Source organism: Brienomyrus brachyistius, chromosome 21 (genome assembly GCF_023856365.1).
Source record: "Brienomyrus brachyistius isolate T26 chromosome 21, BBRACH_0.4, whole genome shotgun sequence".
Classification (NCBI taxonomy): domain Eukaryota; kingdom Metazoa; phylum Chordata; class Actinopteri; order Osteoglossiformes; family Mormyridae; genus Brienomyrus; species Brienomyrus brachyistius.
In genome coordinates, this window is record NC_064553.1 from 17,649,994 (window position 1) to 17,666,550 (window position 16,557).

Genomic DNA, 16,557 nt, shown 5'->3' on the forward strand with positions numbered 1-16,557 from the left:
TTTTAATGCGACATTAAACTACATGAATGGAAGTAACCCACTGGATTATCACCGAAACGGAAACGTGCGATCGGCGCCCCTTTGTGTGCGCTGTGGCGAGCGCTCCTCCTGTCTGCACGAGACTGCCTCCCCCTTTGTGTACCCCGCTCTTTGTTTAACGAGCCTCTCGAAGCCCAGCGTCACGGCGACGGTGGGTGAGCTGCAGTCAAGGCTAAAGCACTCGTGCGCTCGCCTGGCGGAGGCTGGAATACAATATGAGAGCAAGGGCAGAGGTAACGCAGCGGCACAGCGCTGGTAATTCAGTCGTCCACTCGATAAATATGTTACATATTGAAAACGCAATAACTTACGCTTTAGTGCCTCCTGCACGAGCTTTCAAGGGCATCGTAGGTGAGCTCCATATATCCACACTATCTGTAAATCAAAACACATATTTACATGCTATTTATATAAATGCACGAAGAGAGATAATCGATTGAGAAGGGCTGACGCAAGAAGCGACCATAAGATCAAAGGTGTGTCTTAATATATGCAGACTTCAGTCAATAACATTTAAGAGATAAAGCTGACAGAGGGAGATACTTGCAAATCTGCACCATCGGTTATCTGTTACTGTAGGATGGTATTGACCACTAAATCTCCCAGGATTAAACGAGAATAGCAAATAGACAGTCGATAAGTAAATAAAGGGCAGTTTATTTATCATGTCTTCACAGTTTTTGTCTGTATGGATGTATGTGTGTCTTATTGTTTTGATAATGTCTGTTTTATCAGGAATTTATGTAGGTGGGTGTCTAGTTGAATAGGCTGAACTCTGGGGTTAATTCGCAGTTTATTAATTTCTAAATCTTGAATTGGCAGGTTGTCACACATTTTTGTAAACATACACCGTAATATTTCTTCTATATCTCACACGTAACAACGCGGCACAAGATTTATTGCACCTACTAATTAAACGCTTGTGTTGATGCTTTTGGTCTGGTTTCAATTATCTTATTTTACAGCCCATTACTCGTAAAGGATGTAATATGCAAGTTTATATTGTACTATGCAGAGATGTACTATGTAAGCTTTTATGTGTGTTATATGTATTGTTACATATATATATATATATATGTGTGTGCGTGTGTGTGTGTGTGTGTGTGTGTGTGTGAGTGTGTGTATATATATGTACATTTTCCTGTATGAAGGGCACCGAGGTGGCCCTGTAGGTGGTGCTGCTGTTCACATGCCAAGCTACGGAATTCGAGCTGGACCATGAGCATGTGAGTCTCGCAGTGCCCCCCCTGCATTCACCCCCCTGCAGGTTTCCACCTGCAGTCCATTCAGGTGCATTTCAAGTGTCTGTGTGTCTGTGTCTCAGTGTGTATATCTCTCTGCATTACTAGGGTTTGGCTTCCAACTACTGTGTTCTCTACCTGGCGCCTCCCTGTCCTTCCAGAAAGGTCTTCCGATATCCAGGTCTCTTATTTGATAAGCACTTATTGAAAACAATGGAATTCCCCGTATGGGTGCAGGAGGAGTGTGATTTACAGGAAATAAACTTCAAACTAACCGTTTTGTATTACATTCTTACCACTGAAATCTTGGTTTGGTGTTAACCAATACATTTTCTTTTCATCTTATGAATCGATTTCAAAATTCTTTAGTCTGGAGTGTTACATATATCACTTGACTTGGTTGCTGACCTCTCAGCCTCATTCCACACCAGTAACGGCCAGTCGAGACAGTGGGCTGCAATCATCTTACCCTCCACCGTTGACCTTAACCGGTGGATATTTAATTCCGCTCTCTGCTGGCGATATTCGTTAAACTGATTAAAGAAGAACATAAAACAGACCAGACTGACAGGCAAGGCAGCTCTAAGATTAGTCGCGTTCCTGTGTTTTCCAGAAGAGGAATTCCACATTTCGGTGACCGTGACACGTTTCCCACAGATCAGCGCCTGAAATACGACTTCTGCTTCCATCAGAGGCCGTGCTGCGTTTGTACCGAAGGGGAAATGAAGAAGGCTGCTTATGCGAGTCCAGCTGGACAGTCGGGGCGTCCTGAGGGACCTGCTGGAGAAGCAGATTGGCAGTTCCTCTGTGTTTGGCCTGACCTTGTGTGAAGATTCAGGCACACAGGAATTACATGAAGGGATTCCAAGAGTTAAGGAGCATATCAAGCTGAACTCTGATTCACATTCATATCCTGCCCTCTTAACTGGAAAAACAATCCATCTGTTCATCTCCCATGTTTTCCTATCCAGTATGGAGTCGTAGTGAACCTGGTGAGTACCAGGCAACTGGGCACATGCTTGATAGGATGCAGGCCCATTACAGGACACACACACTCATACAGTTACACAGATTGGGCATCTCAAAGCTGAAAAATCACTGAATTCTTGGGCCTTGTGAGGAAATACAAACAAACATGGAAAAATATGCAAATCCCACTTTCAGTGTACAATGGACAGAAACAGATCCAGTAACCGCTTGTCCTAGTCAGGGTCCTGGGGGATGGGGCACCAACCCATTACAGGATACACTCACACACTATTCACACGTACGGACAATTTGGCGACTCCAATTAACCTCAGCATGTTTCTGGACAGTGAGGGCGGACAGAGTACCTGGATGTAACACCATGATGACACAGGGAGAACATGCAAACTCCACACACATGGAGCCATGGCAGAAACTCAAACCCCAGTCTCAGTGGTGTGGGCGTTAATGCTAACCACTGCACCACCATGCCGCCCCCAGGAATGGACCCAAAAGTGCTAACCACTGACCCACTGAACCACCCTTAAAAAACAATGATCTTCTCAAAGAAACGCATCTGTCCATTCACTTCCAATTTGTCTATGAAACATTTTTATTCACAAATGCAAGCAAACGTGAGGTTGTGGTCACTAACTGTGGCTGTTGTCGAAGCCACACACAGGCTCACATATAAACCCAGACCTTCTACCTTGTTCTAGACACCCTTGGGTCTCCTCCAGAATGGCACGCATCAGAGTTTGAGACGGTTTCTCCCCACTGTGGTGCAGTCTGTATTCTCTGGGTGCCAAGGTAGGGAATATCATTAGTGGCCAGCACGCAGCCCCCAAGGATAAGTAAAATGTCAGCCCCTGGGCTGAATGAGCAGAACTAGGGTGTTCTGGGAGAGGAGGAAAGCACTAATAACTCACCAGTGAAGCTCCATTAATCGCTCGTAAGATGCCCAGTAGCTGAAAAAAATGTCATAATAAAGAATATTTTCCTGGTGCCGGAAGGCAATAAAAATGGGCAATTTCAGTGAAATCGTAAGTGCACAGCAGGGCAAAAGTGTATTAGCTAGATCTGAAACCGGGGACTGGTCTGACGAACGCGCTATCAATTCACAGGCAAGCCTCCAGCAAGCATTAAAGAGACATACAGATTGTTTCAGAATGGGGGGGGGGGGGCACCATCCACCCCAACCGGCATACAGCTTGCAAAATGATCTCAGTCCATCTTCGAGTCCTTTACACCCTTAGGCACAGGATAGTTACCTTTCTTGTGAATGTCTTCAGAATGAAGCAGATCAAAGTGTCTCAATTAATAATTATATGTTTCAGTATTTAATCATGCAGTGTATGTAAAATGTAGGTAATACTTGCGTTTCATACACATGTCCAAATAATGCCACTGTTATCCATTGTAGTCTGAAAGTTTCCTCTTCCTCATACCTCCACGGGGGCAGGTTCGAATCCAAAGACACACAGCTCCTCTTGGCCTCTCTGCTGCCCCGGAATGCCCAACCCCCCCAGATTGCCTGAGTCCTCCCTGGGTCACCTTACTGGCTATGTGACTGGAAGAAGAATGAATTAACAGGGCCTGGATTTGTCATGTATAATCACAATGTATATTTCGGGAGGCATATCGTAAATTGGTGAAATGTAAAAGATATTCCAGGGAACCTCCTCAATAGCATTTGTACAGAAAAATATAGGCCCCACACAAACACGACGGGGGAGGGGAAGGAGGCAACCCCCCTCCCCCCGAAGAAATGAATATTAAGTCCCTCCTCCTGTCCTGAGTTCTCAGTTACTTATGTGATCACACATTAGTGGGAGAGGCTCTGTAACTGGTTTGTCTTCACTGGGGATACTTGGTTTAATGAAGGTCAAAAGCCCTCAGCAAACCACTCAACTCACTACCCTGATACCACAGTTCAGGTCCATAAAGTAAAAATCCAGACCAAGATTTTATTTCAACCAAGCAGTTGAAACTAAACAGTCAAAGTCACCGAGTACCCAACCGATTGGTTGAAACAAAATCTTAATCTGCATTTTTTCTTCATGGACTTCTGCCTAATGTTAAGAGAAGCTAATAACCATTCACAAAAATGATAAATAATAACTTCAGAATGAGAAAATGGATGTGTTTCGGTGATCTGGTGTTGCTGAAAATCCAGGGGAAAATGGCAGATCCTGAGTGAACCCGAAGCCCCTTGGCAGACCCCCAGCAGAACAGTTTCATCAGGGCCAGAGTTAACGACAAACTGGAAGCGCCTGTCACATGTTGCGTATTTTATAACATTTGCTGAAATTCACTGAACCCTGTCCTCAAGTCAATTTACCCCAGTCATAAAAGGAGCTTTTGGAGTGGATATATACTATTATGTAAGGTGACACAAAGCTCTGAAGACTTTGAAAGGGACTATAAATTAAGCTATATTTTTTACAATAAGTACAATATAGAATATTAATATCTCATCTCATGCTAAAAACATGCATTTTCAGGGAAAAGAGTAAACAAGTCATTTATTTCTTCATTCAGTGGTTACTGATTGAAATCTGTGGATTACTATCATTTTTCCATGTGCATGTAATGCCTTAATTATAAATTCTGCCTTTTCAATGCATTCTCAGTGTAATTCAGTATGGATGCACAACTGCTCCCTCCCCAGATTCAAACTAGCATCAGAAGCAGGGCTGTGCAGAGACACTGAAGGACGGGGGCTTAAAAGTGAAAATGGGACACTCAGTACGTTTGATGGGGGGCACTTTAAAGAGTTCAGGCAGAAGGGCAGGTGCTCAGCCCCCCCGCCCCAGCCCCCCTCCCTGCACATGCTTGATTAAAAGCAAATGATGACTTATATCAGCATTTTAAACACAATTCTGCCAAACGAAAAGAAAAAGAGCTTCGGCACTTTCTCCATTCGTTTAATTTCCTCTGAATCCACAGCAGCATATTTAGATGCATTTATATGAGTCATGTGAGTTCAAGATAATTTGAGATATTATGCCAGTGTTATGTCTTCACAAAATTCAGTGTGTTTTAAATCCAATCTCTTTTTTTACTGGGATTAGTGATACAGCGGAAGTTTCCCCCAAAGCAGATGGTTGTTATTCATCTAGCCCCATGCAAATATTTCTCTGTCACACATCCTCATCAAATACCCCCCCCCCCATTAAGATGTAACCTAACCCTTAACCCCCCCCCCCTAAAATCAGCGTTCACATGCTTAGATGTTTCCCTGCTTCCAGGGTCCTGTGCATCCACATCGATGCTGTCAGCCTTCTGGGCATCTTTACTGAGGACTTGTGGAAAAAGCTAATTGTTTTTACGCCTCGTCAGCTGGGGGACATCTTCAAGGTCGCTTCCGTTTCAACGTGGAGATGGTCGTAAATATTCATCGCTGACCCCCGCCGGCTTCTCCTGGCCCTCCGTCCGCGACACGACACTCTGCTTTATCATCTCTGGCTGCCTGTCTAATTGACGGCAATTGAAAAATAAATAAATTGATGCCAATTAGCTGCAGGCAAATGCTGAAGAGGCAGGTGAAGGCTGAGTCAATAGCAATCAAAAAGCTAAATTAAAGACCTTTGTAATTATACATGATTTATTAATTTTCTTTGTATACCTTCGGTTAAGAGTAGTCATTTGCATATAGATGCAAGGTTATACAGCCAATTAAGACTGGAAGGCTTTTTCCAGTTAAAGAGTTTTATCTTAAAAAGAGGATTAAAGAAGATTTTTTTTGCCCGCGTTCTGTGATATGGAGAAGCTTTATATAATTATTACTCATTTCTCACTGTACAAAAAATACATTCACTGGACTGACACACTTTCCAGACCCACTTTTCTTTCTTTAAACTACCGGGATGATTTGCATGAGAATTTTAGGTTAATTGACCTATTCTTAATGTATGGGGATTTAATATCAGCGCAGCACTGTCCTTCCTGGGATCCAACCCAGCAACCTCCTGTCAGTATCCGTCCCTGCTCTGTCCTGTCTGTCATTTTCCTGTTTGGGCAGCAGGTGTCACCGGCCGTCCTGTTCAGTTTCCTGAGTCTTTAGTTCCTGTCAATTGTTCACAAACCTCACCTGTTCCTTGATGTTCCTAGCCTCTAGTGTCTGGTTAATTGCAATTGTTCTCGCCTGTCCCTTATTTAGCCCTTGTTACCTGTGTATAAATGTGCCTGGCCTTGCGCTGTTCCTCTGCTGGTCTTTGCGAATAGAGTTAGTGCTGTGCTTTTGTACTTGCTTGCTGTTACCTGCATTTCAGACCCCAGTTAGTGTTGTTTATTACTATCTTCCCAGTTGTGGCCCTTGCTCATTTGCTATGCCTAACCTGCTTTCGTTTTGACCCCTTGTGGTCCATTTTCCTGTCATTTTGGTTAAGAATAAAGTTCCCTGTTCCTCAGCTCGATGTGGGTTGTTGTTCATAATGCTCTGTCATGACATCTGCAAGGTATGGGCCACTGTCCTTAGGCACGCCACTGAAGCGTGTGGCAAAGCCCGTTAGGGTTAATGAGGGGTTAATGACGGGGCTGTCATGCAACGGCAGTGTTTCATGCCTCCTTGAAACCCTCCCCAGTCGTGTTTGTGTGGGGCCTCAATAACCAAACCACCATGTTTACTTCCACACAGAGAAGGGAAGTGCGTATCCAATTAGTGCATGACTTTGCATGATAAAGGTTAATCTCTTAGTCGCCCTAAATGTTAAGAAAACCACAGGCAATTACAGGCAGGATTAAAACACGATGTACTGTTTCATTCCGCTCTGTGCTTATTAAAACAAACTGCCTCAAAATGAGAGAAGGGCCTCCACAGGCAATACTGAGATTTTTGCAAACAGTTTGATTGGCTTTAAAAGGCTTTTGCAACTTTTCCTTCATATACAGTTTATACTTAAAATCCCACAAACATTTTAGTTAACATTGAATGCTAGTTCAAGTATGCAGATCTTACTCACAAATGGATCTGAAGGATTTGATCAAGTTCTGAATACTATGCCCATAATATTGCACTTGAGTTTATTTATTTATCTAACTGACTGTCTGTATGTATTGCATAATATCGCACTGAACACCGCAGCAATTTCCTGATGTTGTAAACCTGCTCAACATTTGGCAATAAAGTCCATTCTGATTCTGATTCTGATTCTAAAGTTGTACTGTCTGAGCAGCGGTTTTCATCACAATCTGCTAGACAGTGGTCTTTGTAGAGGTTTAACTTCAATGAAAACAACCTGGATGTAAACTGCGGAGTTTTGAATCTGGATTGGGATTCAGTGCAACTTCATTAACCTTAATCTTTTCCAGCTTTATAAATGGGTGTTTCACAGTCCTCTAACAGTGAAATGCATGTTTGTGAGTGTTCATCAAATGATGCGTGAAGCCTGGTTCCATGTGAAAAACTTCTGATCCAGTGAAATTTATAAGCATTGCAGCATTACTGATATGCATAGATTGCATGGAGAGTGCATGTAGAGTGTAATGTGTGTGTATGTACCTTGCGATTGACCGGCTTCCTGCCCAGCCAGTATTCCAGGATCAGCAGTCAGAGAACAAATGGATTAAAACAGGCTTACAGACACATGTAATAATTGCACAGGAAATAAGTCTCTGGCAATCCACCCATCTATGAAACAAGGTGTGGCCGTTTAGCTCATAGCACTTTAGCATTGGCAAAGTCTGCCTTAGCTTTCGCGTCCTTGGATGTTAAAGTTATTTTTAAAGTCAGAGGAGGAAGCTAAGCATTTCATTCCCAGTGTGTTTCCACCCCCCCCCCCCCCATCTGGTCTCCTGGCTGTTAAGCAGCCTGGAAGTGAGGCCAGCAGTGTGGAACATGCGGTGTTCAGGGTGACAAAAAATGTTCGCCACAAAATCGCGCAAACTATCAAACAATAATCCCTTGATACGTCGTATATTTAACAGACAGGCGATGAAGATGGTTGTAGGAGTGAATGTTTGAGGCCCATTCATTAGGAGGATGCCGATCACAGGAGCGTCCCGTTAATCAGCGACTGCTTTTCCAGTGGCCCAATTATTTCTGTCCTAATTGATGTACGGCACACTTAACCCGAGAAGGCGAGGTTCTGCTCCAGGAGCGTTGAGTCCGGAAGGTGGTTGGCACCAGAATGGGAGAGAAAAACAAAGACTGCTCCCCGCTGGGGGATCCGGGGACGGGGTGAGCGGGAGGCGGCCAGGCGCTCGCCTCAACACACAAAAATTAACCCCATATTTTTCGCCCGTCCCTTTTATGGCCCCATATCTCAGAAATACCAGCTCATATACATACGGGATTATGTACGTGACAGATGAGTAATGATACCTGTCCAGGCATTTCTGTGTCTAATAAATTTTAAAGCATGCCACAGGAACATGTTCCTCCGCGAATTGCGTTTTAATTCTGTGACCCCCCCCCCCCCTCCCCCTCCCCGTACCATCATGAAAATCGCCTGGGGGGGAGCGACAGTGTCGGCCGGTGATTCGTGAAGGGGAAGGATCCTTGAGCCGTGCTGGGTTTGTGAATGATAGTTGTGTAAAAGTTACGCCAAACCCTGTGGCAATAACACTGCGAGGAGTCGCTCACCTGGCCCTCGGCCTTTGGCAACCAAAGACATTGTGAGCCCAGACCTGCTGCTGGGTCTCACTTCCATGGAGACTCTACCTGTCTGCCCGATACTCTTTTTTACATTTAATTCATGAAGTGCATCGCCTGTGCACGGAGCAGCCTGTTGTGGAGAGCTGGAGGCAATATATATGCTAATCATTACTCACGCTCTCGCCTCTGCGTAAATGGTGGATTCAGGCAGACCTTATACTTACAGCTCGATCGATACATCTCTGTAATTTATCTGAAAAAAAAGTGCATATTTCAGTTGTGTACCTGAAGGATTTATCTTTTTTTTTTGCCCATTCGTAGGAATAGATATATTACTGGAGCGCTTTGGGTTTTCCTACTTTGCTCATAGGAGATAGGGCAGGATCACAAGCGTTTGCTTTATTAGACTACTCAGGAAGCAAGGCTTTCCTCCATAACATTGCCAAAAGAATCGAATTCCTCAATATATAACTGGAAATTCATTTTACTTTGTGATTAAAAGTGCTATCTATCTTAGTAATTGGACCGCAGCACTGGTTATTTCACAGCCATTCTTTTCGACACCAAAATGGTCATTTTCCCTTTCAAACCAGGATAAATACGGCCCATAGATGTCCATTGATGCTGCGGTTGACTGAACGCCTATGGAACATTCATGTAGGCTTTGTCTAAATGAAGAATATACGAAAGCTTATTGATCAATATGCTCTGATTGCGTGTGTTTGGAGCCTGCCTGGACACCTCTCTGAGAACCTATGGCTCTGTCCCATTTATCCCACAAGGTCCACACTTATAAACTTATCGCACTTAGTGTGCACGTTCATGTGCTTAGCACAAGTATTCAAGGGTGTCTCATTCCTCATCTAAGCCAAATGCAGCGCGCTTCATGTGCACTTCATCCGCACTTTGGCAAATACTCCACAGAAGCAGTCTTTGGCTAAGTATGTAGACCACAATGCACCGTTTCATTGACGACTAATGTTTACACTGAACACAAGGAAGTCTGAGGTCAACAAGCCTCTAAAAAAGTGTACAAAACTGTATAACAAATATTTATGTAGCCTGTGCTACAGTGAAAGACAAACCCAAACCAAAACATATGACAGCATAGTTGTTGCATATCTCTTGTTTGCCTCTTCAGATATCAAGTGTGTCTCATTGGTTTCAAGAAATCCATGTGCACTTTGGCTCTTCACAGATGCACTTTGCATCTCACAGATGTCACCACAGTGTGTTGTGTCTCATTGCACTTGGCCTTAGGTAAGCTGAATGGGACAAAGCCTATGAGAGCTTCACACATAGCTTTTGCTTAGGCAACACTGATCGGACAGATAGACTTGCAGTCAGATGTTTTGACCCACTTGGAAGTCAGGCTCCTCTGCATGGTGATTGGGAGACGTCTCAACAAGACAGGATAAACTACCAATGACATTAATGCTCATGACTGACAGGTTTCTCGTACAGTCAGGGGTGCTGACTCATAGTTTTCATTCATTCTGTCACATGCAGGGGTACAGGAGCGTTTTGTTGCAACCCAGAGTGTAAATATTGTAAATAAAATCATTATCATTGAGTTTTGAATTTGATCGTTTAATTTTCAGTGCCGTTTCAGTAATTTCTGGTAGACTTCTTTGTTAGTTGCTTGCTAACTAAGCTTTGTGTGTGTTCAAATTTGGTCAAATCTCTTGATGTGGAGTAATGGTAATCTATTGACAGGGTAATAGATCATTTCTTACAAAAAGAAGCATAATTTATATACAAGTCACTGATGGAATCAAATAATATACTGCCAACTATTGGCAATGCGTTTCCTTATTTTAAAAACTACTTTCCACCACTGGGCAGGATTCAGACTGGGAGTTAAACCAGCAACCTACCGTTTAAAGATCCATATATTAAAGTTCTGTGGTTACCTTATGTCAGTCTTCTTTTTGCATGAAGTCTGCAAAAGCACAACGGAAGTCCTCACTTGTCAGACATCATGAACAGTGTTTTTTTGGTGGGATGGGGTGGGGTTGGGTTGGGTGTGTGGGATGGGATGGGGTGTATGTGTGCGGGGATCTATAAGCTGTACATTACAGTGAGGCGCACATGTAGGAACTGTGGGCGCGATACAGGGCATCCAGAAGAGGCGGCTAGATCACACCAGCAAATGAATCTTGCTTTCCAGAAAGCAACTTGTTCCATACCAATCCCCACCCGCCCCACCAACCGTGACCTTTGCACTGTCGTTTGGGGAGGAGAAAATAGAAAGTGGGAGTCACAGATGTGATCGTATTTTACGGCTGAGTTGCCACCTTTCTCTCACTGGACGCAGCCAAACGCTCTGCCTTTCCACGAAGGCATTAACCTTTCACCGGCCCGTACCTTCAGTAGTCTAATGAGGTTTTTTTTCTTCTTTCATCGATCCATCTATTTTCAATAACCGCCTAACCGGTTGGTGGCGGTGATCCAGGAAGCGCAGGGCAATGGGGTTTAATGTTCCGCTCATCGCGGGGCACTCATGCATTTTACCTGCTCTGTGTGCCTTTGTATCGTGGGAGGAAAAGCCATGCAAATGCAAGAATGAAAAACACTACACATACATTTGCGCACGGCCCACTAAAGCAAATAGGACATTGTGCGTTTATAAGAAAAAGCAAACATTGATTTTCCTGTTGATAAATATAGGCTAATAGAAAACAAAGAATTAGATCAGTACAGGCATAGAAAAGGAGGTGCTGTTTATCGTATGATTTGTAAGATACACAGGTTAGTACAGTAACTTACTAAATATTAAACTCTTGGGAGGAGGAGATGGACTAAGGTCCTTTGACAAACCTTTTAAACTGACAGAGCAGAAGCCGTCACTTTTCAGTAAGAGGATAAACCCGGAGAGCTCAAATGTCTTCTCTTTCCTCAACCCAGAGGCCAATTAGAAACCTGTTTGGTCTAATTTGTGTATCCAGCAGTTTAGAAGAATGACAGGTGCTATTTTCTTCATGCGTGTGATGCATTAGATAACAATAACTGTAATTAGAGTGGCTGCACTTGTCCACACAGCTCATTCAACAGGGAGCTCCGGAGATGAAATGTCTCATACGATTGATCAAGCCATAAAATGCCAGACCGCTAGGACAACACGTGTCATATGTTACCTTTTGATGAAGCGGCGGTACGAGCTGGAATAGGATTGGTATAATAATCCCTCATCACACATAGGCCTACTGCCCGCGTGGCAGAGTGAAACATAAATGCTCCCTTTCAGGTCTGAGGTGCACATTTGAAAAAAAAAATGAAAGTTGGAAATTAATTCCGTACAAAGCAAAAAAAAGCAAAACACCGTGGCATATTTCTATTGCCAGTATGAGACCGTGTTGATTTATATCCAAACATCCTATTAAATGGCAATTGCATGACAAACCAGGTTTACCAAGTGCCATTTTTATGAACGGGACAAAGCCTATGAGAGCTTCACACATAGCTTTTGGTTGGACAGATAGACTTGTAGTCAGATGTTTTGACCCACTTGGAGACGTATCTTGTCATGAAATATCTATGTTAGCTGTCAGCTTATTAGTCATTTAATCAATAGTTGTCAGCTAATATTATACCAGTTCTTATACCCATACTAAAGAATTATACTCATTACCCAAATATCCAGAATGGGCCTTGTGTTGTACCTCAGAGATTCGGCACGTGCGGTGGTGGTAGTGGGGCGAGGGGGGAGGCAGCGTTTAAGCACCTACCCATTTTGCCCAAACAATTGAAAGTGCCCCACTTTTGAGGTTCTGAGTGCCCCAATTTACCATGTCACGACAAATCTACTGAGGGGGACCCCAATGCCCCCCCCCCCCAACCCCCCATCAGCTAAATTTACCAAGGGAACCCCCCCCCCCCCTCCCGGGTTGAGCATCTGCCCCAATTTGAGATGGATCTTTTAAGGCATTATGCCAGTAAATAGCCATCCTCGTAAGTTTGCTAAATGAATAAATACTGAAAATTGAAGGACATATCAGATATGTCTGTCTACTTGAAGAATTCATTTAAAGGTAAATATATACAGAAGATCTATGCTCTGAAAGAGTATTAAGCAGTTTAATATCTAATAAAGCCTGACAGATGCTGGTCTCTGTGACACTAAGCGCTCTACAGCTGATTGTGGTGCCGTTTGATCCATCACATTCAGGATATTAAAGTGATATTAGGGAGAGGACTTGGTATGATGTGGATTCAGTACTGGCTTGAGATGGTGCTTAACTTTATGCGAAGCACTTAAGCGTGTTGGGAATCTCAACGCTGTCGCAGGGTGAGCTTTGAAGGATGTTACACCACGTAACTCCTCACAGTTTTACCAGTAACGAGGGATGATGTATTATACTAACGGAAGACTTCCTTGACTATCATACATTTTTCAGCTTTCCGTTTGTTAATGGTAAATATTTTGATACCTTTGGACCATCATGTGTAAGACGTGTATAGATTTGGTGTTCATATATAATGGCCTATATCAAGTGCTATCCACCCTATAAAAATTATTATACTTCTACATGTAATTCTACATTCTTATAATATTATTCTTGTATATAATATTATATATTCTTATATATATATAAACTTATATTTCAAATTCTTTATTTTTTTCTGTATATGTTTCATGAAATTGGGCTAGACAAAGAAGGAGAACCCAGAGGATATTAATCAAACCTTTTCAAGACAGAACAATGGAACCGAAATGTCTTAAGCGGGCATGCGGGACTCCAGTGTAACAACACCCCCCTCTAGCGGTCAAGATTCAGAACAGTAAAAATTATATTCTTATAACAAAGGAATATCCTGTAATTTATTTTCGCCCTATGTCAGGCTATTATGCAAAACATGAATTACCAGATATCTGAAAAGTAATAATCAGATACCATTCAAAACTGCACCAAATGTGCATTATTTATGTGCAAATAAGTGGTCAAAACCATGTCACATGTTGTGCAATATTTGGAGATTTACCAAAATATGCACTTTTTCCCACTATGCCATGCTATTATGCAAATGTATGTAATAATAATGAAAACATTAATACTGTCATAAGAACATAAGAAATTTACAAATGAGAGGAGGCCATTCGGCCCATCAGGCTCGTTTGGGGAGAACTTAACTAATAGCTCAGAGTTGTTAAAATCTTATCTAGCTCTGATTTAAAGGAACCCAGGGTTTTAGCTTGCGCTACACTAACAAGAAGACTATTCCATACTCCAACTACTCCCTATGAAAAGAAATGCTTCCTCAAATTCATTTTAAAATGTTCTCTTGCTAATTTCCACTTATGACCACGAGTTCTAGTATTTAAACTAATACTAAAATAGCCATTTGGCTGAACAGCATCCAGACCTGCATATTATTATATACCTGGATCATGTCCCCCCTTAGTCTCCTTTGTTAGAAGCTAAACAGATTCAGCTCAGCTAACCTCTCCTCATAAGACATTCCTCTAAGACCAGGAATCATTCTTGTAGCCCTACGTTGCACCTTTTCCAAGGCAGCAATGTCCTTCTTAAGGTATGGTGACCAAACCTGCACACAATATTCTAGGTGGAGTCTTACCAAGGAATTATATAATCGTAGCATGGCCTTCCTTGACTTAAACTCCACACACCTAGAGATGTAACCCAACATCCTATTGGCTTTTTTAACTGCTTTCCCACACTGGCGAGAGTGGGACATGGAAGCATCAACATACATACTGAGGTCTTTCTCATAATCAGCTACCATTATTTCAGTGGAACCCATGAAATATCTGTACTTTATATTTCTGCTCCCTGCATGGATTACCTTACATTTATCTATGTTAAATTTCATGTGCTAGGTTTCAGCACTGTCACTAATTAAATCAAGATCCCATTGTAGCCTCTGTCCTGCTAGATCAGTATCTGCTACACCACCGACCTTGGTGTCGTCTGCAAACTAGTTTACTGTATGTATTAGGAACAATAATGGTCCTAAAATTGAACCCTGCAGTACCCCTCTACGAACGCAGGCCCACTGTGACATTGTGCCTCTAATAACTACTCGCTGCTTCCTGTCTGTTAACCAGTTTTTGATCCAAGCTGCTACAGTTCCTAAAAATCCCTGCGGCTTTGAGCCTAAGCAAGAGCCGTTTGTAGGGGACAATATCAAAGGCCTTCTGGAAATCTAAGTAGATCACATTGTAGGCATTTTGGTGATCAATTTCACATCCTTCCCACCGCGTCCACCTGGCCCTGCTGTCTCCTCCCTGACGTGACCCTAATATGCCACGCCTGTCACTCATTTGTCTTACCTCTCGTTCCTAACGCTCATGTTAATCACTCCCAGCTGCCTTTCGCTAGCCTGTTTGTTCCCTGTATACGTGCTTCCCAGGCCTGTGTTCCCCAGACAAGTCATTGACGGCATTCCTCCCGTTGCTTGTGCCCTACGTTGTGCTAATCTTCCCGTTTTGTTTCGGCGTTCCTGTTTGTTTACCTCAATAAAGTCCCCTATTTGTTCACCTTATGTCTGCCCTCATTTCCATAGTGTGACAAATGGGGGCAGCTCGAGGCTCAGTGGGCTAAGCTTGTGTGCCTGTGATTAGAAGGCCGCCAGTTCGAACCCAGATTCGGCACTTTTGCAGGGCCTTGAGTAAAGCCCTTAACTCCCAGCTTCCTGGGCACCACAACAGGTGGCTATTCTTGCCTACAAAGAGCAAGTTGGGAGAGGCATAAAGAGAATTTCCCTACGGAGATCAATAAAGTATCAAAAAGAAAAAAAATATGCAGTCTCATCTGGGAAAAATCACAGTTTCCCAAGAATAAGGGTATTACAAGACTGCTGAATAAGGACAAAGTATTACAAAAACATATATTCGCTATAGTTGATAAAAAAAATTACGGTAATCAGCCCTTCAACTGAAGTATGCAGACATCCCACCAGGAAGTTGGACAATGGAAATGCAGTATTTACACAAGAGTCTGTATGTACAACCATGAGCTGATACTACACGCACGTGAAAAAGTGAAGCGTGACATAGGCTTTAAGACGAGTGTCAAACTCCAGTCCTGGTGGCTGGAGTCCTGCACATTTTTGAGTGAATACACCTGATTCACAACTCTGATAATTACCACACAGCTCTTGAGGTGACTCGTTTATGGTGGAATAGGGAAAGAACTAAGCTACACAGGGCTCCGGCCCCCCAGGACTGGAGCTTCCCCAGAAGCATAGGATGCTACTGATGCATCATGATGAATGGATGATTAGCTGATTTCCTTATTAATTGATTTGGCAAGGGGCTATGAATCAGATCCTTCATGGAGTACCAGGAGCTCAGCACTGTCTTTACCATGTCGTTGTCACAGGGGCTACAGAGCAGCTAGAAGACCTGAAAAGGGTTGGAAACCTTTGGGCTAAGACCAAGGTGGGATAAATGTGAGTTCCTGAAACCCATTGTTGCCTATCGTGGGTAGACTATAAATGTCCAAGGCATGCCGGAACCAAAGCCCCCACAACTGCAAGGTGCTGAAGCATCAAGACCTTAAGATGTTTCGCAGCTAAGGTCTTTCCTAGGGTTTGTGATCTATCACAACAGCTCTCTGCCAACCAGCCAACAGCTTTGCATCCCTGCCAAAAAATACTGCAAACTGAATGACAACACATATGAACCGATGCAGTGTTCATTTCAAGATGCAGAGATATTCGTCACATCTGGCATAGTCCTGATACCTTTCA